Source organism: Globicephala melas, chromosome 17, assembly GCF_963455315.2.
Source record: "Globicephala melas chromosome 17, mGloMel1.2, whole genome shotgun sequence".
NCBI classification, from domain to species: Eukaryota; Metazoa; Chordata; class Mammalia; order Artiodactyla; family Delphinidae; genus Globicephala; species Globicephala melas.
Window position 1 is genome coordinate 60,385,604 of NC_083330.1, and position 23,930 is coordinate 60,409,533.

The 23,930-nt window shown below is 40.5% G+C and overlaps 1 protein-coding gene across 10 annotated transcripts in view; it reads left to right on the forward strand.

Annotated features, from left to right (window-relative positions):
• COLEC10 (collectin subfamily member 10) overlaps positions 1 to 23,930 on the forward strand; it is a 449,524-nt gene that overhangs the window by 189,222 nt on the left and 236,372 nt on the right. The window lies entirely within an intron of this gene.

Consider the following 23,930-nt stretch of genomic DNA (forward strand, 5'->3'; position numbering starts at 1 on the left):
GATGGCTTATGGTTATGATGCTGTGACTGAGACCAGGGCAATAGAGAGGATTTGATCTGATAGCCACAGCCCCAAGGGCTGGTACCTCAGTTTCCACTTTTATGCATACTAACCGCATTGGGCTCTAAGCTGAGAGAAAACCTCAGTCAGGATGAAAGAAGCACCTTTAACTGCATCTAATCTTCCCCACTTCGTCTGAACATGTCTCTTTCTACTTGGTCCTAAATCTTGACACACTTAGAATCAACTGGATTCCTTCTAACTCTGCAGTCCAGACCAGTTAATCTCTGGCATTGGACCCAGGTATCAGGGCTGGGTAACTCCAAAGTGAGGCCACAGTTGAGACCAAATACTAACTCGTCCCATCTTTTGCCAATATCATCACTCGTATCTTCTAGAATCCCAGCCCAGAATGTATACCAACTATTCAAATGATAATTTTTGCAGATTTCAGTATTATTTTTTTTTAATAATAAGAAAACAAAAAGACAGATTGAAAGATACAACATATTGGGAGTGGGTAAATGGGAACTTTCTGCTCAGTTTTGCTGCGAAACTAAAATTGCTCTAAAAAGTAAAGTCTATTAAATACATGTCTTAAAATCTTGAAAACTGTGGTTGTCAGTTTGGGCTGCTATAACAGAACTACCATAAACTGGGTGGGTTGTAAACAACAGAATTTATTTCTCACGATTCTGGAGGCTGGGAAGTCTAAAATCAAGGCATTGGCAGATCTGGTGTCTGGTGACGGCCTGCTTCCTAGACAGCCTTTTTTTTTTCACGTAACCTCACATGGCAGGAGTGAGGGATCTCTCTGGAGGCTCTTTCATAAGGGCCATTCTTGAGGGCTCTGCCCTCATGACCAAATCACAGTGCCCACTTCCTAATACCATCACCTTGGCGATTAGAATTTCAACATACAAAATTTGGGGGGATATTCAGCTCATTGCATTCCATCCCTGTCTCCCCCAAATTCATATCCTTCTCACATGCAAAATACATTCAACAGCCCCAGAAGTCTTAACTCCTTCCAGCATCATCTCGAAAGTTCAGAGTCTCATCTAAATATCATCGAAATCAGATGTGGATGAGACTTCAGGTGGATTCATCCTGAGACGGTTCCCCTCCAGCTGTGAGCCTGTGAAATCAAGTTATGTGCTTCCAGAGTACAGTGGTGGGACAGGCACAGGACGGACGTAGCCATTCTAAAAGGTCGGAATAGGACAGAAGAGAGGAATGACAGATCCCAGGCAAGTCTGAAATCTTAAGCTGTGAGAATAGCCTTCTTTGGCTTTATGTTCTGCTCAGCAGCTGTACTGGAGCAGAGGTCCTGCCTTCTGAACTGAGGTCTGGACCCCCCAGCTTTGCTCTGCAGGACTTGGGCCCTCAAGGCTCCAAGTTGCCCTGCCCTCCCAGCTTTGGGAGGCCCCGTACCCCTGGCTTTGCTGATACACCCTCCCACACCGCAACTCTCAAGGGTTGGACGTATTCCTGTACCTGTGGCTTTCAGGGCCCGGAATCGCACACTGGTGGTGCTACTGCTCTGGGGTCTGGGAGATGACCCTGCCTCCAGGCTCTACTGGGCGTCGCCCTGGATGGGGGTGCTCTCTGTGGTAGCCCCACCCCTACAGTGTTTTTCTGCCTGGATGGCACACCTGTGGCTCTGAGCAGCTCCATCCTTGCAAATCTAGGTTGAGGGAGCCCTGGCCCCTGCTCCCCAGGTAACTGCACTCTGTGCGCCCGTGAGAAGGCAGTGCCACCAGGGTCTGCTGCCTGCGCCCTCCAGAGGGGTCACTGCCATGCCCTGTGCTGAAGTGGGAGCCGAGGAGGAACCCCTGGCTGGAGTGTAGGGAGTGGAGCCTGTGATGTGAGGCGACACCTTAACAGGTGTCGATGAAAAAATTAATCAGCCCATCTAAGAAAGAAATGGAGAATTTTATTTGAGCCAAATTGAGGATTTCGGGACGATCCCTCAGAAAGCTCCGAAAACTGTTCTGCCTGTTAGAAGTCAAAGGACAGTTATGTAAGTTTTTTGAGACAGAGGGCTGTACATTAAATGACGTATTATTGACAGTTTACACAGTCCAGATCTAAGCGTCCTCATGGCCCCTTACAAGATCAAGAAGGAATATTATCTTTAAGGGATTGTCTTGTTGGTGCTAAGAGAATGGTTATGTTTATGGTTGAGCAGGTATTTCTGCTGATGGGGAAGTTTGGTCAATGCACAGTGCAGATACACGGTGCACAGTAGAGGGGAGAGAGGAGGCCAGACGGCAGAGAAAATTTTTATGTTTACATTTTTATTGTCTTGCCATAAAATATTAATTTTATTTCACACAGGCCACAGAGCATGGAGGTCCCGCAGGCGCTGGTGGCCCTTCCTTTGAAATTGTTTTCACGAGCTTTGGATCACCTTGAGCAGAAGCGGGGGTCTTTCTTCCACTGAACCATAGCTCCCGGCTTCTCTTTAGAGGACTGACTAAATCTCCTTATCAGTTGGTCGTTTGGCCACACCCTGAAAGTTGTCTCCCAAATAGACCTTCTCAGTTTTACAGTATGGCGAGGCTGAGAATTATCCGTACCTTTAAGTGTCACTTCCATTCTGATAAACAATTCCATCTTTAAGTCATCTCTCTCTTCCCCCATTTTACTGTAAGCATTCAAGAGCAAACAGGCTGCTCCTTCCACATTTTCCTCAGATATTTCCTCAGCCAAATACCCAATTTTATTGCTCACTTGCTTCATTGTGGAAGTTCTGTGTTGCACAGAACACTGGGACACAAACACAATTCAGTCAAGATTTTGTATAACGAGTTCGGCTTCTCCTTCCGTTCCCAATAACATGTTTCTCATTTCCATCTGAGACCACATCAGGATAGCCTTTACCATCCATATTTCTACCAACGTTCTGTTCTTACTGAGAAGACTGAGGCTTCCTCTACAGCTCTCCTCTTTTCTTTTGGGACGCTTACCAGAATTGCCCTATTGTCTATTCACGACAATGTAGGCTTTTTCAAGCATGAATCTCAAAACTCTTCCAGCCTCTACTCATTACCCAGTCCCCAAACTGCTTCCACATTTGTAGGTATTTGTTATAGCAGCACCTCACTCTCACTACCAATTTCTGTCTTAGTCAGTTCAGGCTGCTCTAACAGGAAGAGCATGACTACCCCTGTGACCTACCCACCTCCCCAAGGCTCCACCTCCTAATACCATCGCATTCAGAGTTAGGATTCAAAATATGGATTTGTGGGCGGGGGGAAACATAACATTTAGTCCATTGCAAAAACCAAAAACAAACAAACAAAAGAAATAGAAATAGGTAGGTTTGCTAGTACTAATCTAACCTCAGTGTGTGTTAAAGGTGCACCTTAAAGGAAACCAGCCATATGTCTGCCAGCTCAGCTCAGTGGCACCTGTCTGTCCTTCTTGTTTTACCGATAGCGTATTTACCAACCAGCTCAGATTAGTTCCATGTACTAGATAAACTCAGCTTCCCCAGAGCCCAACTGATTGTAGACTGATCCTTCTAACATCTCTAAACAGGGTTCTTCTCTCTTTTTAACATCAGTAACCCTGTCATGGGTCACCCAATTAAGTCCCTCCTTCCTTTCTGAATCAGCTCCCAACCTTCATTTGCTGAGGCCAGATGACTTACTTTCTTCCAGGCCAAAGGGCCAGATTGCCTCACCTGGAGCAGGTTAATAGCTCCACCCACTTTGGGGTACAGAGGTGCTCCAAAAGAATTCATTTCTGTTGCCTAGCTGATCTTGGGTGGCCTCGGCCTGCAGCGGCTTGAAGCAGGATTCTGGTTCCTGGCCAGAAATTGAAATCAGGCCGTGGCAGTGAGAGTGCTGAATCCTAGCCACAAGACCACGAGGGCCAGTGGCCAGTGACAAGGCCTCTGGCCCGTCGGCTTTGTATAAAAGAATTTCCACGAAGAGAAGGAAAGTAGTGAAACAAGTAAAGTGTTTATTAGGAGGAAAAAGAGTACGTATGAATAGGCACACATGGGCAGACTCAGAGAGAGTCACGCCCTCCTGGCAGTTTGAATCACTTATATGGGGCATTTCTTCCAGGTTTCCTTTGGCCAATCATCTTGCTTTGCCTGGTTCTGAGTCCGTATTTGGCTTATCTCAGGGTCCTCCCCTGTATGCGCGTGCATCTCTGAGGCAAGATGGATTCTAGCAAAGAGGCCTATGGGTAGGTTGACATCACCTACCATGGGGTGGCACCCCTTCCCTTTTTGACCCCCAAGGAGCCTTTCTGTGCATGTGTAGTCGGGAAGGTCTCCTTGATGTCAAAAATGAAAAATAATGTGGTCTCTTTATCTTTTATCTGGGCAGAACTCATCTCCTCTCTGCCCCACCATTACTGTTATCTTAAAGGAAAGATAACACCAGAGGAAAAGTCCAGCTGTTTACCCTGTTCCTGTTGTTATTTCTGTCTGAAAGTGTAAACAGGATGCTGGCTGTAAATGTCTAACCTGGAGCCCATCTATCTCCTGCCTTATAGCCACAACAGGTATGATATGTGACAATGACAGCTGCTCAGAAGGGAACACGGCCCAGGTTTGGGAAATCACTGGAAGCTGTTTATGGTATATGCTTTGCATATTCAACTCTGTGGCTGCCCCTGAATGAGAGAATATCTCAATGTGGAAACTTGACTTTTGCTTTTTTTTCCTCTTTTGCTGCATTAGAAGGATGGAAAAAAAAAAAATTTATCCTTACCTTCAGGGAAAGTTTAAACTTTAAGCTCTTCCCACCCTTAAGGAAAAGAGGAACCCAGATTTTTCCGTTGCTCATGATCCTGGCTTTGGATTTAATGAGCCATAAAGGTTTAAGGTGGAAAAAACAATAGCAACAGAGGAGAACTGAAGACTGGGCAGGAAGAGAAGAGAGAAACTGCCTCTAGAGAAACGTGAAAAGAGAAAGGGCTTTTCCCCTGATTAAAATATGTCAAAGCATGGAAGGGAAGTAGACAGGGAATGGGCCAGGTTAGCTGACGGGCCCGTCCCTGAAGCTTCATGGCACCCAGGAGCCCCCACGATGAAGAGGGTTCACCATTAGGTGAGGGTGGTAGGGTTGGTAAATAAACTCCTGCTGCATCTATACCTTGCCAAGTGGTGATACAGCTGAATTAACCCCTGAGCTGGGCCCATGGTTTATGACATACAAGTTGGCATTTCACATTTATCAGTTCTTGGTAAACAGTAGTCTTTGGTGATTGGAAGTAAATGGAGGCCCAAGCCTTCTACCCTCCAACGCCCTCCAACCGCCCCCCAACCTCCCAACTCCCTCACCCCCTCCCACCTCTCCTACCCACTCCTACTTCCCCTGCTCACCCCCCCTACCCCAGCACTGCCAACCTCTTTGCTCCCAAGTGTTTGTTATCATGAAAGCAAGACTTAAGAACAAGGCAGAAAAGCAATCACTTTGCGTGAGGGATTTAATCCAAGATGGAAAAACAAGATCCTGATGGTAAAATACGCCCCATCTGCTGGTCCATATTTAGAGATAGGGTCTTTACTGAGGTAATTAAGTTAAAATGAGGCCTAACCCAAGGGCTTGAGTCCTTATAAGAAGAGATTAGGACAAACAAAGAGACTTGAGCACAGGAAGTGAGGGCACAGGGAGAAGGCAGCCATCTGCAAGCCAGGGAGAGAGGTCTCAGGAGAAACCAAACCTGACTTTCTCCAAGCTCTAGGACTGTAAGAAAATAAATTTCTGTTGCTAGCCATCCTGTCTGTGGTATTTTGTTATGGCAGCCCTACCAAACTAATATAATTTCAAATTTCTATAGGTAGCTTTTTCAACTTACAGTGAGCTCTTTTTTCTTGAAGTGCATATGAAGCATGGGTCTTGTGGAAAGTACAGGATTACTCACAACCACCAGTCCTAATATTTGCTGGATACATCTTGCTGGGCCAGAATCCTTTTGTGGTATCTGGGACCCTTGAAGGGGAAATATTTCTTCTCTACCCATTCCTTTCCATGAGAAGGAATGTTCTGCTAAAAATTCCTTCTCTTAGGCTCCCTCATTCCCTTTATTTCTCCCCCAGTAGGAGAGTGAGTTATCTGACTGGTGAGTTTGGGAGGGGAAGTAGGTATGAGTATCCCAGCTCCTTCCTTCCTCATTGTCATGGAAGGCAGTCTGCCTTCAGAAAGCATGTGTTCTAGTCCATTATATTGGGGCACTCCTGCTTGGAGAGGCTTATGCAGTGCTGTCTGTTACGGAGTGGGTAGCAGCAAGATCATTGTTATTGCACACCTTTCCCAGTTATTGCTGTGTGGCAAACTATCCTAAAACTTAGTGGTATAAAACAACAATTGTTTTTATTAAGTTCACAAGTTTGTGGGTCAGAAATTTGGACAGGACATAGCGAGGGCAACCTATATCTGCTTTGTGATGACTAGAGCCTAAGGTTGGCTGAAATAGCTAGATTTGACTTGGCTGGTCTGACTCTAGCCATATATTTTGAACTTTGATTCTAGCCATCATCTAGAAACTCAGCCATATGTCTTGGACTTTGATTCTAGCCATCATCTAAATACTCAGTTTTTCTCCACCAGGGCTAGAATGTTCACGATTTTCACTGACATATCTTTGCCTGGGCTGGGATGGCTGAAACAACTAGGGCTGGCTGGGCATCTCTCCCCCTCCACATGGACACTCTACAAGGTTAGCGTGGGCTGCCTGACATTATGGTTGTCTCAGAGTAGTCAATTTCTCCGAGACATTGTGGCTGGCTTTTCCCAGAGTGGGCATTCTAAGAGACCAAAGTGGAAACTGCAAGGCTTCTTCTGATCTAGTCTTGAAAGTGACACAGCATCACTTCTGATGTATTCTGTTGGTTACAATTGAGTCACAGAGTCAGCCAAGATTTAATAGGTAAGGGATGGCTACATGCATTAATACCAGGAGGTGGTTCAAAGGTGGGAGGGAAGGGTGTCTTTTTTAGAAATTAGCTACCACAGTGCTTAAGACATGTTCTTAAATTGGTAATTAAGGTGCTACTGGCATCTCCATCTGTCTTATTCTTTTGTTATACTTTCCATTTGATTCAAAACTGAGGCCAGGAAAAGTGAAACGTTTTTTATTGATCTTCCCATACATCAGCAACAGCTATCATCTGTCCTTGCAATATGGCTTGTAACAGAAATATCCTACTTATAGGCAACATTCAAAAACGCTCTGCTTGCATGCAAATAAGAGGATGTAAATAGATGCTTGGGGGTTGGGATGTTGTCTAACACCATATGTTAGACACAGATTAGCATCACATCCTAGTTAAGGAATAAATTCTAAAGACAGAAAGGAATTCTGAAAATATGATTGCTAAAACATCCTTGTCATTCTGAAATTCAAATTTAGTCCTGCCTCCTTCTGAGCCCAATGGCTGTTAGGGCTAGAAGGCAGTTAGAGCCTGGAGGATGTGAATGAGAAGGCTTTTGCAGGGCTTTCCATGTTTTGGACGTCATGAAAGCCCAGGTCCAACACAGACAAAGCACTGGGATGAAGATTTGAACCAGGTCCAGATCCTGGGAGGATGGGTCAGTGTTGGTCTATCACTTATGATCATCTGAGGAAAAATTGAGCAGATGAACTGAATCCACCCCACTCCTGAGATTAAAAGGCTTGAAGAGACTAAGGAACAGCTAAGTTTCCTCATGTAATTAGATGGGAGTCAGAAAATCTGCTGCCACATCTACTCCCACGGGAGCAGAGTCCACCATGCCACTTAGGAGAGTCCAGTGGCGGGTCCCAAATGAGCAAAGGAAAAAGACACACTAGAAGGTTCCTACTGCCCAGAGGTGGAAAGAACAAGCAGAATAGGAGATGCACCCCCTGCCCACGTAAGAGCTGGTAGACGATGTGTATGCAACTTGAATAATAACAATTAAAAGCAGTTAAGAAGATTCATTGCTGAAGAGGAGTGATTCTGGCAACTAAGTGACATTATTTTTGAAGTAAAATATCTGTGGCTAAATTGAAGGAAAAATAGTCCTTATGAGATTTAAATTAGAGGTTGGGAAGATCAAGTGGAGAAACTCTTGAGACGACCTAGTCAAACTGCAAAGAGATAGAATTAAAGAGAAAAAGAGGAGACTTACAGTCACAGGAGACTTAACATGTAAATAATAAGAGTTCCAGAAGAGAAAACAAGAAGATCATGCAGAAAGGCAATAATTAAACAAATAATAGAAGAAAAATGTCCTAAACTAAAGAAAGACCTGAATGGACAGTGAGGTATATTGAGACAAGTCCTATTAAATTCCTAAAGTCCAAGGATAAAGAAAAAAATGGATAGGCTTCCAGAAAGCCTTCCAGAAAGAACAAGTTATTTTGAAGACTAATTTTACAATTCACGTTGGTATTGGACTTCTCATCTGCAGAACCAGGAGTTGCCAACCACAGAATGACATCTACAGATTACTTAGAAAAAAGAAGTGCGGCCGTGGATTCTGTGAGCAGCCCAAATGCTCTTCCACTAACATAATGAAATAAACACATTTTTAGGTGTGAAAGGATACAACGTGTACATCCTCCAGGTATTCTATAGGAGGAACATTCTGGAGAATGGACCACAGCTAACAGCAAATAACTCATAACACAGATTAGAATGAGGTATTTGAGAGGTGGCGGGGGAGAGATTGAACCTGTGAGTGGAGGTGGGAAGAATGGGGCATCTAAAAGTCTCATCCTAAGAGGTACACGGGAGATGGAGGGAAGTCGTAGAGGAATAGAGCGCTTGGCAATGGTTTTTTAGCTGAAATGAATATTAATAGAGAAATAATGGTCTTAAATGTAACTTCCAGGAAAGGGAAGGGAACCATTAGTACCTAAAGTATAGTAGAGATCCCAAATTAATAGGTAGTTCTACTTGTAAATAGGCTGCAAATATAAAAAGGAAAAAAAGATGTCAAAATAAATTAAATTAATCAACAGAGTAAGATGAAAGATATAAAAAAGTATATTATATATATTGTGGTGTTTCGTTTTGTTTTTTCTTGGCCATGCAACACAGCACGCAGGATCCTAGTTCCCCGACCAGGGATAGAACCCATGCCCTCTGCAGTGGAACTGCAGAGTCTTAACCACTGGACCACCAGGGAAGTCCCCTATATATTGTGTTAATTATCTACAGCTGCATAAATAATTAACCCAAAACTTAATGGACTAAAGCAACGACTATTTTGGCTCCTCATTGCTAATGAATGGTTGTGTGATTATTTTTATCTTAACATATAATGTGGTATGTATGTGGAGAAGTAAACATTTAGTTCTTATTCACCTTTAATTGTTGCAGATTATTAATATTAATTTTAAAAACCCAGATATTTATAAATGGTAAAAGTAGCTTAATGAATGTTAAATAATCATATACTCTCAAACACCCTCAAAATTACAAATATCTTTCTAAATTGTCAAATATTAAAATTATTTTAATTAAAACAAAAGCAAAATTTTGGAAAAGAAGTTATGAAAATGTTTCTTTTTACTGATGAAAAATTGTATAGCTAGAAAATCAACAAGTGCATTATCTATAGTATAATAAGAGCTAATAGGAAAATTATGTAAAATGACTGGATATAAGATACATATATAATAGGCAGTGGATTTTCTCTATAATAATGTTAACCATAGATAAAAGTAGGAAAATATTCCATTTATAATGGTAACAAAAATGATAGAGTACTTAGGAATGAATTTAAGAAGAAAAGCATCAGAACTTAATAGGAAAGTTTCATAGAAAACTTATAGGAAAAAACTTACTGAGAGACATAAAAGGACATATTCGTGCAATTAGAAAGACATATCATATATTTTTAAATTTTATTTATTTATTTTTGTTAACATCTTTATTGGGGCATAACTGCTTTACATTGTTGTGTTAGCTGCTGCTATATAACAAAGTGAATCAGTTATACATATACATATATCTCCATATCCCCTCCCTCTTGCGTCTCCCTCCCACCCTCCCTATCCCACCCCTCTAGGTGGTCACAAAGCACAGAGCTGATCTCCCTGTGCTATGCAGCTGCTTCCCACTAGCTATCTATTTTACATTTGGTAGTATATATCTGTCCATGCCACTCTCTCACTTCGTCCCAGCTTACCCTTCCCCCTCCCCATGTCCTCAAGTCCATCCTCTACGCCTGCATCTTTATTCCTGTCCAGACCCTAGGTTCTTCAGAACCCTTTTTTTTTAATGGTAACATTAAATAAATAAAAATATCAATGCTTCCAAAATAATATGAATTCCAATTATAATTGTAAGAAGAGTTTTTGGTAATTTCATAAAGGATGTTCTTATGGAAGAATAAATAGCAAACACAGTTAAGAAAAGTATGAATAATAAATATCATGATAAGGATATTGCATTGCCAGACATTAAAAGGTGCTGTAGAATTTTGGCATTTAAATAGGTAAATAGATCACTGTAACAAAATAGAGAATCAAAACATAAACTCTAATATTTATGAATTTTTAATATATAATAATGTTGGCACTCTATTTCATTGGGGGAAAAGATAATTTATTCAACACAGTTGACATTTAGTTCATTTGGAAGAAAATGCAATGGGAGCCTCATCTCATATCATATATGAGAAAAAATTCTAGCTGGATTAAAGACTTAAACATAAAAAATTGTTTTAAAGAAATAAATAAAAATTTTAGCAGAAAATCTAGGGACTTCCCTGATGGTACAGTGGTTAAGAATCTGCCTGCCAGTGCAGGGGACATGGGTTCGAGCCCTGGTCTGGGAAGATCCCACATGCTGTGGAGCAACTAAGCCCCTGTGCCACAGCTACTGAGCCTGTGCTCTAGAGCCCGTGAGCCACAACTACTGAAGCCTGCGTGCCTAGAGCCCGTGCTCCGCAAGAAGAGAAGCCACCCCAATGAGAAGCCTGCGCACCGCAACGAAGAGTAGCCCCTGCTCGCTGCAACTAGAAAAAGCCCGCGCGCAGCAACGAAGACCCAATGCAGACAAAAATAAATTAATTAATTAATTTTTTTAAAAAAGAAAATCTGGGAAGTTACCCATACTGCCTATGTGTGAGAGAGAATTTTTTTAACCAGGACCAGAAGTCCAGATAATATAAAAGACAGACACATTTAAACATATATAAATAAGGGAGGAGACACCGAAGTCAATGGATAGATAATAGATTTGTAAAATGTATTTGCAACACAAATGCAGATAACAGTTTAAAATCTATAGAACACAAAGAATATATAGGATTCAAATTGACATGAAAGCATAAGTCAATAGAATTTTGAACAAAGGCTGTAAATAGGAAATCCTTAGAAACAGAAAACCATATGATAAAATCCTTAAATACACAATTAATGAATGAATCTGAAGATAGGAAAGGAGATGGGCGATGTAGAGAAATAAAAAATAAAATTCAGAGAAATGATAAGTACTGAACAAAAAATTTCCCAAAATGTTTGATATGAACCTCTGTGTCTGAAATTTTCAATGAATATAAATATATGTGTAAAGTCTTTAGACAGTAGATGAAGTTAGATCTGTATCTACTGGTACTAGGCATTTTTTTAATAGCTCTTTATTGGAGTATAATTGCTTCACAATACTGTATTAGTTTCTGTTTTACAACCAAGTGAATCAGCCATATGCATACGTATGTCCCCATATCTCCTCCCTCTTGAGCCTCCCTCCCACCCTCCCTATCTCACCCCTCTAGGTCATCGCAAAGCACGGAGCCAATCTCCCTGTGCTGTGCTTCTGCTTCCCACCAGCCAACTATTTTACATTCAGTGGTGTGTATATGTTGATGCTACTCGTTCTTCACCCCTGCTTTGCCCTCGCACCCCATGTCATCAAGTCCACTCTCTGTCTACCTCTTTATTCCTGCGCTGCAACTAGGTTCCTCAGTACCTTTTTTTTTTTCTTTAGGATTCCATATATACGTGTTAGCATACAGTATTTGTTTTTCTCTTTCTGACTTACTTCACTCTGTATGACAGACAACCCTCAGCATGGGAGAAAATATTTGCAAATGAAACAATAGACAAAGGATTAATCTCCAAAATATGCAAACAGCTCATGGAGCTCAATATCAAAAAAACAAACAATCCAGTTAAAAAATGAGTGGAAGACCTAAATAGACACTTCACCAAGGAAGACATACAGATGGCCAAGAGGCACATGAAAAGATGCTCAACATCACTAATCATTAGAGAAAGCAAATCAAAACTACAATGAGGTATCACTTCACACGGGTCAGAATGGCCATTATCAAAAAAGCTAGAAACAATAAATGCTGGAAAGGGTGTGGTGAAAAGGGAATCTTCCTACACTGTTGGTGGGAATGTAAATTAATACAACCACTATGGAAAACAGTATGGAGTTTCCTTAAAAAACTAAAAATAGGCATTTTACAAAAAGCCCACATTGCCTAGTAATATATATACTATAATTCTATTTTGTTAAAAACAATAACAGTAGAAGTCCTATGGATGTATATATATGCATGTATAAATTTGATGAAGAAAATGGTTTGAAAGGACACACATGAAGCTAGTTACTTTGCATGTGTTTGTGTGGAGGGGAGGGCAGGGGAGTGTAATTGAAAGTGGTGGCAGCCAGCATATGTGCTCATCTGTTCTTTTATAGTGTTGTTTTCACACGTTATAAGAATGTATTACTCCGGATATTTGAAAAAATCAAATACTGAAAATATGTTTATATTTCAGCTTCCCATGCTATATTAAAATATTAGATAAACTTATTTAAAAGATGGTATTCTAAATCATTGTATAAGGTAAAAATTGGGTATTAACAGAATTATTCTAAAAATTTCTGATATCACTCACGAAATATCAATACCTAATACTTGATTTTCAGCATACAAACATAAAATACTTTGCACATTAAAGTTTACAAATGAAATATCTTAAGGGGGAACAAAGGAAAATCTCTTTGCCGCTATCTGGGCATGTAACCACTCTGCCCTCACATAACCATCAGAACCCTGGGGGTAAGGAGGGATGAATATAGAATTCTCAAGTATTCTTTCTTGCTGTGGAGTTTACTCCATTCAGGCTTAATGTTAAGTTTCTAAACCATATTGCATACATTTATTGGGAAGATAAAAAAAAGTAGTCAAATTGCATTTTTAGAATAGTTCAGTTTCTAAGACTACTCCAAAAGTTATATGATCTTAATGATTTTATATAATTATATTAAGTGACAGCTCCAACCTAGCTAATCATCAAATTAAATCTGACTACATGTCAGGCTGTTGGATTCAAATCTCCATTTTACAAAAAGGAAACCAGTTCAGAGGTTTTAAGTAACTTATACAAAGACACATAGGTAATAAAGAGCAAGAGGAATTTGAGTGCATACCTGCCTGAAACCTAGGCTCAGCCTGTATAGTTCTCCACTTACACCAACCTGCAGTGGGAAGTCAAGAAAAAACTAGCAAAGCAACTCACAAATCCATCCATCCACGTCAAAGAACAGAAGATTGAGAGGCAGGGAGTGCAGAAGGCTTACATTGGTGTTTCTGGGGGTGCATGTGGATTGGAGGTGGCGTGTTGATGCAGGATAAGTATATAGAAGAGGTGAGAGGAAATTGACTTGGCCCAGGGAGATCTAATTGGCTTGGGAATGAGAACTGTGGGTGACTTAAAAACTGGAGTGACCTCCAACTAGTAATTTGCAATTCAGCCTACCTTTAGTTCTTGTCCAAAGGGAGGGGTAAAAAGGCCTTGAAGAACAGGAGTAGAAGGGAGAAGAAAGGAAGGGCTGGTGGGAGGTTTAGCCAAGGTTGGTTTCCTTCCTGACCTCACCCATGTTCTCCCACTCTTCCTGTCTGCACTCAAATCGCTGCCCAGGCAGAGGCTACTAAGAAGAGCTGGGTTTCAAGAAGGCTTTGTAGGAAACTGGAGGCTTAAGATGGAGCATGAGCTCCAGGGTGACTCTTAGGGAATTTGTGGCTGGGATTCCTGGGAAGCAGTTGTCTCCTCTTGCCATCCCATTGAGTTATAGGGGCAGCCACAAGAGCCTCCTAAGTGGTAGGTGTCCTTTAAATGGTAAGTGAATGGATGGGTAACAGTATGACCATAATCTTCTTATTTGCCCTGCAGGATGTGAATGTTCGTGACTTTGAAACCGCAGAAATGTGTCTTGGGGTCTCCGAGGAGCTCCAGTTCTTTATGCCTCAGTGCAGAAAGAATTCAATGAGAGGCAAAGTGATAGATAAGTGATTTATTAGAAAAGGATGCTTGTGAGATCTATAGGCAGGCCGGCATGAGAGTGCTGCCCTGAGAACTTAGTGAGCTACAGTTTTATAATCAAAGGAAAAGTGGGGAGGGGGAGAAGACCACCTCCTCCCTCATTCTTGAGTAGATATCAAGCTTCTGTCATCAGTTTCTCCTCCACGTTGGGCGGGGTAGTTTCTTGCCTCTGCATGGTCAAGCTGGGACTGTCGTGGCATAATGGAAATGAGCAAAGGCGGTAACACGTACTAAAAGATGGTAAATCGTTTCAGGTTTTAGTATAATGTCACCTTTTCCTTATATTTTTGTTTTTAGTGTGCGCAGAGAAGCAGGTCCTAGGAATTATTAACTTACTGAGCTCACCGGGCAGGATGTGGGTCCCAGTTCACCTTGTTTTATTGTTTTGGGGCATGTCTCATGCTCTGTTGCATGGTTTTGTTGATAAGCAAGCCTGCTTTCTTGAGTGATCATTAACTTACAGTGGTCTCCCATACTTTTTTTTTTTAATTTACGATCCCTTAGTTGGTTTAACTATTTAATCACCTGCTTTGTCTCTTTACTCTGTCCCTATCAACTTTGCAATTCTTTGGTTCTCTGAACACCAACTGGGTGTCCGACAATTCAATTCTATTCTGAGACTAATTACCTGGAGTTAACATCAGACTTCACAGATCTAAGGCCTCCGTCCCAAAGACTGTTCCTACTTCAGATGCCAGTTGCAAGTATCAGATCCCAGGTTACCCCCACTTATGTCTGACTTGGTTGCAAATTCAGGGGCTTCCCCCAAGAGCCTCCTCAGGTTCAACAATTCCCTAGGACAACTCACAGAACTCAGGTAATCATTTTACATACCATTACCCATCTATTATAAAGGATGCAACTCAGGAAGAGCCCAGTGGAGGAGATGCACAGGACAGGGTATGGAGGAAGGGGCATGGAGCTTCCATCCCTTTCTAGGCATGCTACCCGCCCCCAGCACCTTGACGTGTTTGTTCACCAACCTTGAAGCTCTCTGAATCCCATTGTTTAGGGGTTTTAATGGAGGTTTCATTATTTAAGGCATGATTGATTAAATAATTGGCCATTGGTGATTGAATGCCATTTCTATCTAGCGCATCTTCCTTATCTGGAGGACAGGGCTGAAAGTTCTAATCCTCTAATTTGCCTTGGTCTTTTGGGGGAGCAGTCCCCATTGGGAAGCTGTCTAGGGACCCTGAAGAGTCACCTTATTACCATAAACCCAGCTGTGGTTTAAAGAGGCTTGTTTTGAATACCAAAAGGCACTCATCACTTAGGAAATTCCAAGGGTCTTAGGAGCTCTGTGCCAGGAACTGGAGACAAAAGACCAAGTAAATATTTCCCATTATCCACAGTGACATATTTTGATATTAAAAATTGAACTTTGGGAGGAGGGTGGTGACTCTTCTTTGCAACATTTCTCTATAACCTATCTCCAAATAAGGTTACATTCTGATGTCCTAGGTGTTAGAACATATGAATTTGGGGGGAAACGCAATTCAACCCATAACACCCTCTTTGCTAGTGGTTTGGCTCTTAATGTGAGATGAACAATTTTTGAATCAGTCACTAAGGGCTATTATGGAGGATTTTGTGTGGAGACATAAATGAGACTTGATATGGACTAAATGTTTATGTCCACGGACAGTGTGGACACTCTAAGGAGAAAGCACCATAACTTACCTTTTTCACTGGAAAGTCCCTTCTTGGACACACCATTCTGCCTATAGCTTTGTTATCCTGTTCTCGGCTCTGTGCCCCTTTCATCAACCTGCATGGTTTGAGACTTCATCCTCCCACGTCCCTTGTTATCTACAGACACTGACTTGGCCCTACTGTTTTTCATCAGTCCCATCCACATTTCCAGGATATATTGGAACAGAGTAATCCTCAGCGGTCTATTTCTCAAATACTGATATCTTCCAATCTAGAACACAGATTTGTTCTATTCTATTTCTCTGTTGTGTTTAAAAACAATAGTCTATTTTTATCAAATGCCCAAGCCACATTTTAGCACAGACAAATCAGAATTTCAGAGGGTGGGATCCTGATTTTTTTAAGCTCTCCAGGTGATTCTGTGACACAGAGTTAAGAACCACTGATCTAATACAAAAACATGAGGAATGGCAGGGCTGGGGGGCGGGGGCGCGGGGGGAATGGAAGTGGGAAGAGGAGTTGACTCCAAGTACAAGATGCGTATACATTTCCCAAAAGTAGATACTAAGTCTCAGAGACAGTATGGTCTAAATACACATTATGATGAACATTTGCTTAATTGCAGAATAATTTAAATAATTGTTCCTGCCCACAGTGGATGCAACATCTTAGCTCATTGTAAAATGAAGTTCTAATTTCTGTTCGTAATTGGATTCCTGATTACAGACTATATACCTTGATAGCTTTTGGTACATGAGAAGAAAACCAAGTTTGGAAGTAGTTACCCTTAACTGCACAAAAAGTTTACTGGGGTTTAAAAATTAAAATCTTTTCATTACTTTGTTTTTTGGCTGTTTGAAGTTTACTTTTGAATCAAAGTATACAGTTACATAATTTAAGGGGCCAAATCATTCTAGGATTATTTATTAAGAAAATAGCACCTTTGTTTTGTTTTTTAGATTCCACATGTAAGTTAAAAATATCTTCTTGTTTTTCTCCTAGTTTCTTTGTTTAGATCTTGGGTTGCTTCCTTTTAAAAAATAATATTGAGGTAAATTCACAGAACATGAATTTAACCACCTTGAAGTTTACATTTCCGTGACATTGACATTTAGTATATTCACGATGTTGTGTAGTCATTACCACCATCTAGTTCCAAAACATTTTTATGGTAGTGGGTAAAGGCAACCCCTTACCCACTAAGCAGTCTTATTACTTTTTGGTAAGAATAAATACTACATTAGTTCTATTGCCATGTAACAGATGACTCTGAAACATAGCAGCTTACATCAGTCTCACTTATTATCTCATAGTTTCTGGGGATCAGAAATCTAGACACAGCTTAGACTTCAGCCAGGGTTTCTCACAGGCTATAATCAGAGTGTCAGGGGCTGGAGTCATGTCAAAGCTTAACTGGAGAAGGGTGGATTTCCGAGCTCACTCACATGGCTGTTGGTAGGACTCAGTACTCTGCAAACTGTTGGATTGAAGGTCCTGGTTCCTTGCTGGTTATTGGCTGGAAGCCAACCTCAGTTCCTCACCACATGGGCCTCTCTACAGGGAAGCTCACGTCAGGACAGCTGGCTCCATCAGAGCTAGAAGTCAGAAAATAATAGAGGACTCTGAGAAAGAGAGAAGGAGAGAGAGAGGAAGGCAGAGAGAGAGAGAGAGTGAGAGAGAGAGAGAAGGAAACAGGGAAAGAAAAAAAAAAATTATCCTGGAGCTACCTGAATCTATTATGTGTGGTAAGATTCCACATTCCTTCCCACTTGTTTTTTTTGTTGTTGTTGTTGTTGTTGTTTTTGCGGTACGCGGGCCTCTCACCGTTGTGGCCTCTCCCGTTGCGGAGCACAGGCTCCGGACGCGCAGGCTCAGCGTCCATGGCTCACGGGCCCAGCCACTCCGTGGCATGTGGGATCTTCCCGGACCAGGGCACGAACCCGTGTGCCCCGCATCGGCAGGCGGACTCTCAACCACTGCGCCACCGGGGAAGCCCCCCACTTGTTCTTGTACTTCTCCAAGAATTTGGCTTTTCTGCGTTTCTTTGTTACTCAGAAAAAAATCTGTGTCTCTCTGCCTTTATTTCTCTTATCTTAAAACTCATCAAGATGTAAAAAAATTGGGTACCACATGCACTAGGGATAACCATTAATTCTTCTAAAAAGGTGGATCTTCCAGGATCATCATGTGTACAATACTGAAAATTACCCCAATGCAAGGTGTGCACATAACAATTTTTCCTTTTTTATTTTTTATGACCAGGAGATGTGAATTTGGCTAAAGAACAGAGAAATCCTAGTTGGGGGTTAGGGTCATGGAGGGAGGTTGAGATGGAAGTGATTTTTAATTTTTGCAAGGGTTGGTGGTGAAAGTAAAGAGGGTAGAAGGCTGATGCTTCAGTGCATCATGATGGAGAGTTTTTCCATCAGTGACTGCAACCCTAGATGTTCTCCACAGGCTTGGAATAAACTAGTACCTGAGCAGTTAAGGTGGGTTGCACATGATCCCGAGTCAGCTAGTTAAACTCACTCTCCCCAAAGTTGAATCCTGGGAAGAGGCTGTCCTTTACTTCCCAGGGATCTCTAGGCTCTGTGTGGCAGAGCCAACTGGGCTCATGGTCTGCATGCTTTGACTTGAGGATGGGAAGAGCTTTGATCGACAGAACAAGCAAAACTATAGGAAACAAAGGAAGTACAAACAGATCGGATTTACCAAAGGAAAAGGGTATGCTGCACAGGCAAGAACTCACATAAGTCCTGAAGGAAGCATTGGTCACAATCGTTTGTTTTTACATTGCCTGTAAGGGATGGTGACATTCCTTTACAATTCAATGCAATGTCTTCTATGTGTCTCTGCCTTAAAAGAGATAATATCTGCTCATGGCAACCAGAAATATAATGTGAATAAAGATTATAAGCCAGTATATTCTCAAGTATTAAAATGTGTGTGAATTAGTTGTGACTGAAGATTATGAGATGAGATCTGATTTGAGTAAAATATTGGCCTCAGCAGTAACTGGGATGAGATGCAGGTTTGCTACAGTGCGTTCTTCCAATTTCACCGTCTTTGCTTCTAATTCCACATGTTCTATGGCCTTGCCTCGGAGTTACAATCCATTTAGCAGACAGTTGGGCTGTCAATTTGCTTAAGGCGTCTCAAGGTGTCTTTTTCAATATCTTTTCTCTGTCTCTATCTAGCCTTCCTTTCTTTTTCCCAAGACCTCTTTGCTTTATTAATATTTCTTCATCCACTAATAAAAAAAAACCTGGTATCACCTCTGTTGAATTCCTCTCAGGCTGCTCAGTTTGGGACAATTGCATTCCTCCCAAACACTCCGTGCAAATATCTATCACTACATTTACCATATGTTGTTATAATTTCCTATTTATATGTTTACGTCTTCTAACTACTCTGTGGCTTATTCTTCTCTGTGTAGAGAAAAATGTATGGTGTTGAAAGGCTACAGACTGAAGTAAGTCCCTTTTCTGAACAGGACTGGTTTCAGATAAATGAGCACAGGATCACGTAACTGACTCATGTTAAATCACCTAAGAGGCCAAACACAAAAGGCCATACATTGTATGACTGCATTTATACAAAATTTCCAGAATAGGCAAATCCCTGGAGATAAAAAACAGGTTAGTGGTTATGAAAGGATGGGGGAAGGAAGTGGTGAGTGATTTTTTAATAAGTATGGGGTTCCATTCAGGGTGATGAAAAGTCCTGTAACCAGATAGTGGTGATGGCTCCACCACATTGCAAATGCTCTTAATGCCACTGAATGGTACCCTTTAAAAGGGTTACAATGATAAATGTTACGTTATGTATTTTACCACAATTAGAAAAATAAAATTAAAAAGTAAACAAAAATACAAATATCCAAAAAAAAAAAGCGGTAAGATCAATTCCCATATGTCCCTGTGTGTTTCTAAGACTTTTGATTAGAATGTCCTCACTTCCTTTGCCCCCCCAGATTCTGAATCCTTGACCTTTTAGGATGCTATGAGATGAATCCATAACCTTCAGACTCTACACTATAGCCTTATTCTATATTGAGGTCACCATGATGGGGGAAAAAAAAAAGAGAGAATTTTCATACAAAGAAAATGCAATTAAATATTATCAGAACCAGGTAAAAGTACTTATCAGGCAAAGCAGGCACTGTTTTTCTCCCTTTATGTACAAAACTGTTTTAATTTACAAAGTACAAATAGTTGTTTGCCAAAAAAAGTAATAATAAAATAATAGGACAAGTATATAAGGTAAAAAATAAAAATCATTTCAAAAAGTTTCCTCTGATGGAGACAAAGCTACATATAAACAAACTGCAATTTTGTTTTCCTTTTCTGGGCATGCAAACTGCATTCCCCAGACTCTCATGCAGTTGGGGAAAGACTGTGTAAGTGTGTTCTAGCCAGTGGGGTGTTAGTGGAAGTAACATAACCTTCTTCCAGGGCTGGCTATAAAATCCCCATGCAGTCATCATCATGTTCTCTTTCCTTTCTGCAATGATTTTGGAGGTGATATGTGTGAGATTAAGTGGAACCACAAGTTAGAAGAAACCCGGATCCTTATGTCACTGCTTGGAAGGTGAGATACCAAGGGAGCCAGGCAACTTGCATAAGACTGTGACATGGATGAAAGGAAACCTATATTGCTATTGCATTAAGCTTCTTGCATTTAGGGCCTACTTGTTATCTTAACGTAACGTCTCCTATTCTGACTCATTTACCTCTCAATCTTACTCAACAGAGGTAACTAACTATATATCCAAATTTTCAGTCAAAGTATAGAATATTTCTATGTCATGTCTTCTTCCTATTCCTTTAAGGTGGATCCCAGATGCAGTTTAGGTGACCCACTTACTGCTAGGAAGCCGTGTGTTTTTCTTAAACCAAGGAAGGGAATCCCATTCCTCTCACTAGGCATTTGCTTAGGAATGGATATGCGATATGATTCTGGTCAAGGGAAAAATGTGAAGAATTCTAACAGAAGGTTTCTTGGAAAGATGTTTCCATAGGTTATAAAAAGGTGGCTGTTCGTCTTTTGTTCAACATTGTTAAAAACGTTGATTTGTGGTACCATATGTTGGCAAGTAGGGTGATTGTGAGAACAAATTTTACATGCCAAGCAGAGGAAAAAGATGGGAGTAATCATTGTTATGACATCACTGAGCAAATAAATTAACCAACACTTGAGATATACATCTCATTAAATTTTTGGCATGTGAGATAATAAAACTTTATTTTTTAGCCACTTTGAAATGTTTTTCTGTTACTTGCAGCCAAAAGCATCCTAAGACATGTTGATATTTTTGTTTCCTATGATTTTAATATTTCAAATAATATTGCAGCAAATATCTTAGTACATTTATCATTGGTTAGGTAGTTGTATTTCTGGGTCAAAGAGTATAAGCATCTAAATCTTTCACAAATAATATCATCCTTTTCTCCAGAAATATTGCCTTCCCTTTGGCTTTTAATTTTTCCAATCTGGATATCATCAATCTATTTAATTTTGCTAATCTTATAAGCAAAATAATACCTCATTGTTTTACTTTGTATTTTTTTTGTCATTAATTGAGTTGAACATGTTTTATGGGCTTAGTGACTCTTTCTACGGCTTTTGTAAGTTGTCTATTCAAATCTTTTGACCATTTTTTTCCATTGACATTCGTATTTTTCTTATTAATAGGAACTCTTAATTAAAATAGGACTATTAACCCTTGCATTGCAAATATTTTCTTCCAGTCTGTTGGTTATCTTTAACATTGCTTAGAATATCTGTTCCCATATAGGAGTTTAACATCTTTATCTCATCATTTAAATCACTCTTAAATTGAACACCTTCCAATTTTTTATATCTTAAAATCCCAGGTGTTGTTCTCAGTGGTTTTTTTAAAGGACCAAGAAATTTTAAAAGTGCAAAAACTCAAATTTTAAATTATTGACAAGATATTTAGAGGGCTAGGGCACTTGAAGGAAAGGGAATATATTTTTGTTGAGTGCTTACTGTGTGCAAGGCATTTTCCTAGAGGCTTTAAATGTGATTTTTTTTTCGATTTTAATCCTTATGACAATCCTATAAATCGGTTTTTATTATTACTATTTCAAGAGAACCTAGGTTAATAGCTTGCCGAAGGTCGCATAGCCAATAAAGAGCAGGTCTGTGTTATGGGTCAAGGACGTATTAGTTTCTTAAAACTACCTTTAACCAAGGTGTATACTGTTGCTGAGAATTACAGACGCTGATAAACATGTAAAACAAAATTCGTATTTCCCACTTTCCACTTCTCCTTGTGATACTCTTTCTTTTATCCGGAGCCAAGAATGAAAAGAACAGATCCGTGTGACTCAAAGACTAGTCTTTTTTCATTGTACTATGATGCCTTCCTTTGAGCTTAGAAGAAAAGAAAGTGGGATATTTTTTTTTTTTAACCTGTTTGTATCAAGCACTATTCGTCTGCAAAATTGAATCAGTCACCAACATTAACAGGAAGAACTTTCATGGTGTTTGTGGGCTAGGTCCATATGTTTTTGGAGACATTGATAAACTGGGTGATGGCTTTGTTTCATTTATCACCAGGCCTTATTTTTTAGGGACTTACCTTGCTGAATCCCTCCCTGTTGAACAGTCACTTCCTCCTGTCTCAGCTGTCGATCTTTGATGTCTAGTACTGTCTGGTATTATTTTTAAGATGAGAGTGTGGGAAGAAAAGAGGAAATGTGTCTGCATATTGCACCCACCTCTGATCCAGGAGAGCATTTCTCCTTCTAATTTTGAGATGTACTCTGCCAGGGGTTTAAGCTTCTTTGCATACTAATCCCAACCTGAACCTTGTCTGGTAGCCTTTTCTTGAATAAACATTCAGCGTAGCCAAAATAAAATAAACTTTAATTCCAAGACTAAAAGCCTTGAAAATAGGATCTGGAAAATCCCTAACCAAAGCTGCTAATCTTGAAAGCACCACTTAAAAAAAAAAAAAATTATCAAAGCAGGCGGGGTATCATTGAATGGACTTGAGCAAGTCACTTAAATGCCCCAGGTAATGTTTTCTCTATACTTAAAGTGGAGGAATTGAAGCAGGGTATCTCCAAGTCGCTTCTGTTGTTCAGTCTCATTCGAGAACACCAGAGCAGCCCTAGACAAAATTAGAAAGTTGCCAGAGTTGGTCTTACGCGCTTTATCTTCTCTTCACGTTCCTTTTTCTCCTTTGAGCACTCTACCCAGTAGACACATGTCTTTATCTTGCCCCATGAAGGTTTTAGAGTTTCTGATTCTGGGTTCATTTACCCCAGTTCTCTCAAACATTATCTCTTGTTCTCAAAACTTTCGTATTTACAGTCTCCTAAGGCCTTTCTCCTTGGCATGAAAATGATATATTAACCCAGGCTAATCAGTTAATGAGTTACTTCTTGGTCACTTGCTTGAGTTCTAACAAGGACTTTCAATAAACAAAATATTCCAAAAAAGTGACCCCGAATTGGAAATCATAGGCACTTTGGTTGGGCCAGTGGGAAAGGTTGAGGGTGAGGGTGGACACAGGATCTTCTCAGAAAACACTAGAAAACAACCACTTGATCTGTCTTGATGAACAGAACATAAATGCTTTATGTTCCTGACATCGTTGAAAAGACTAAATAACCGTGACATCCTTTTTCTATTTGTAAAGCTCAATATGCTTTTTTTTTTAAGCAAAGAGTTTATATACCTTTACGGGGGACATGAAGACCAAAGCTTCCGATTAATCCACAGAAGCCTAGAGCCCAGTCAGGTGTCAGCTGATTCCTACGACAGCTCCATTAGGGGGTAGGGCAAGGGACCTGGCAAAATCACTGTGGCCTCTCTCTTAATTTGAAGATTCTTAAGTTTTAGTCATTGCTTATGGAGACACATTCTTTTCCTGAAGAGAATTTTGAGTTCTCTGTGGTCAGGGATGGGCAGTTTACTTCTTTGTATGCTCCATGGTGTCCAGCACAGGCAGGGAACATAAAATT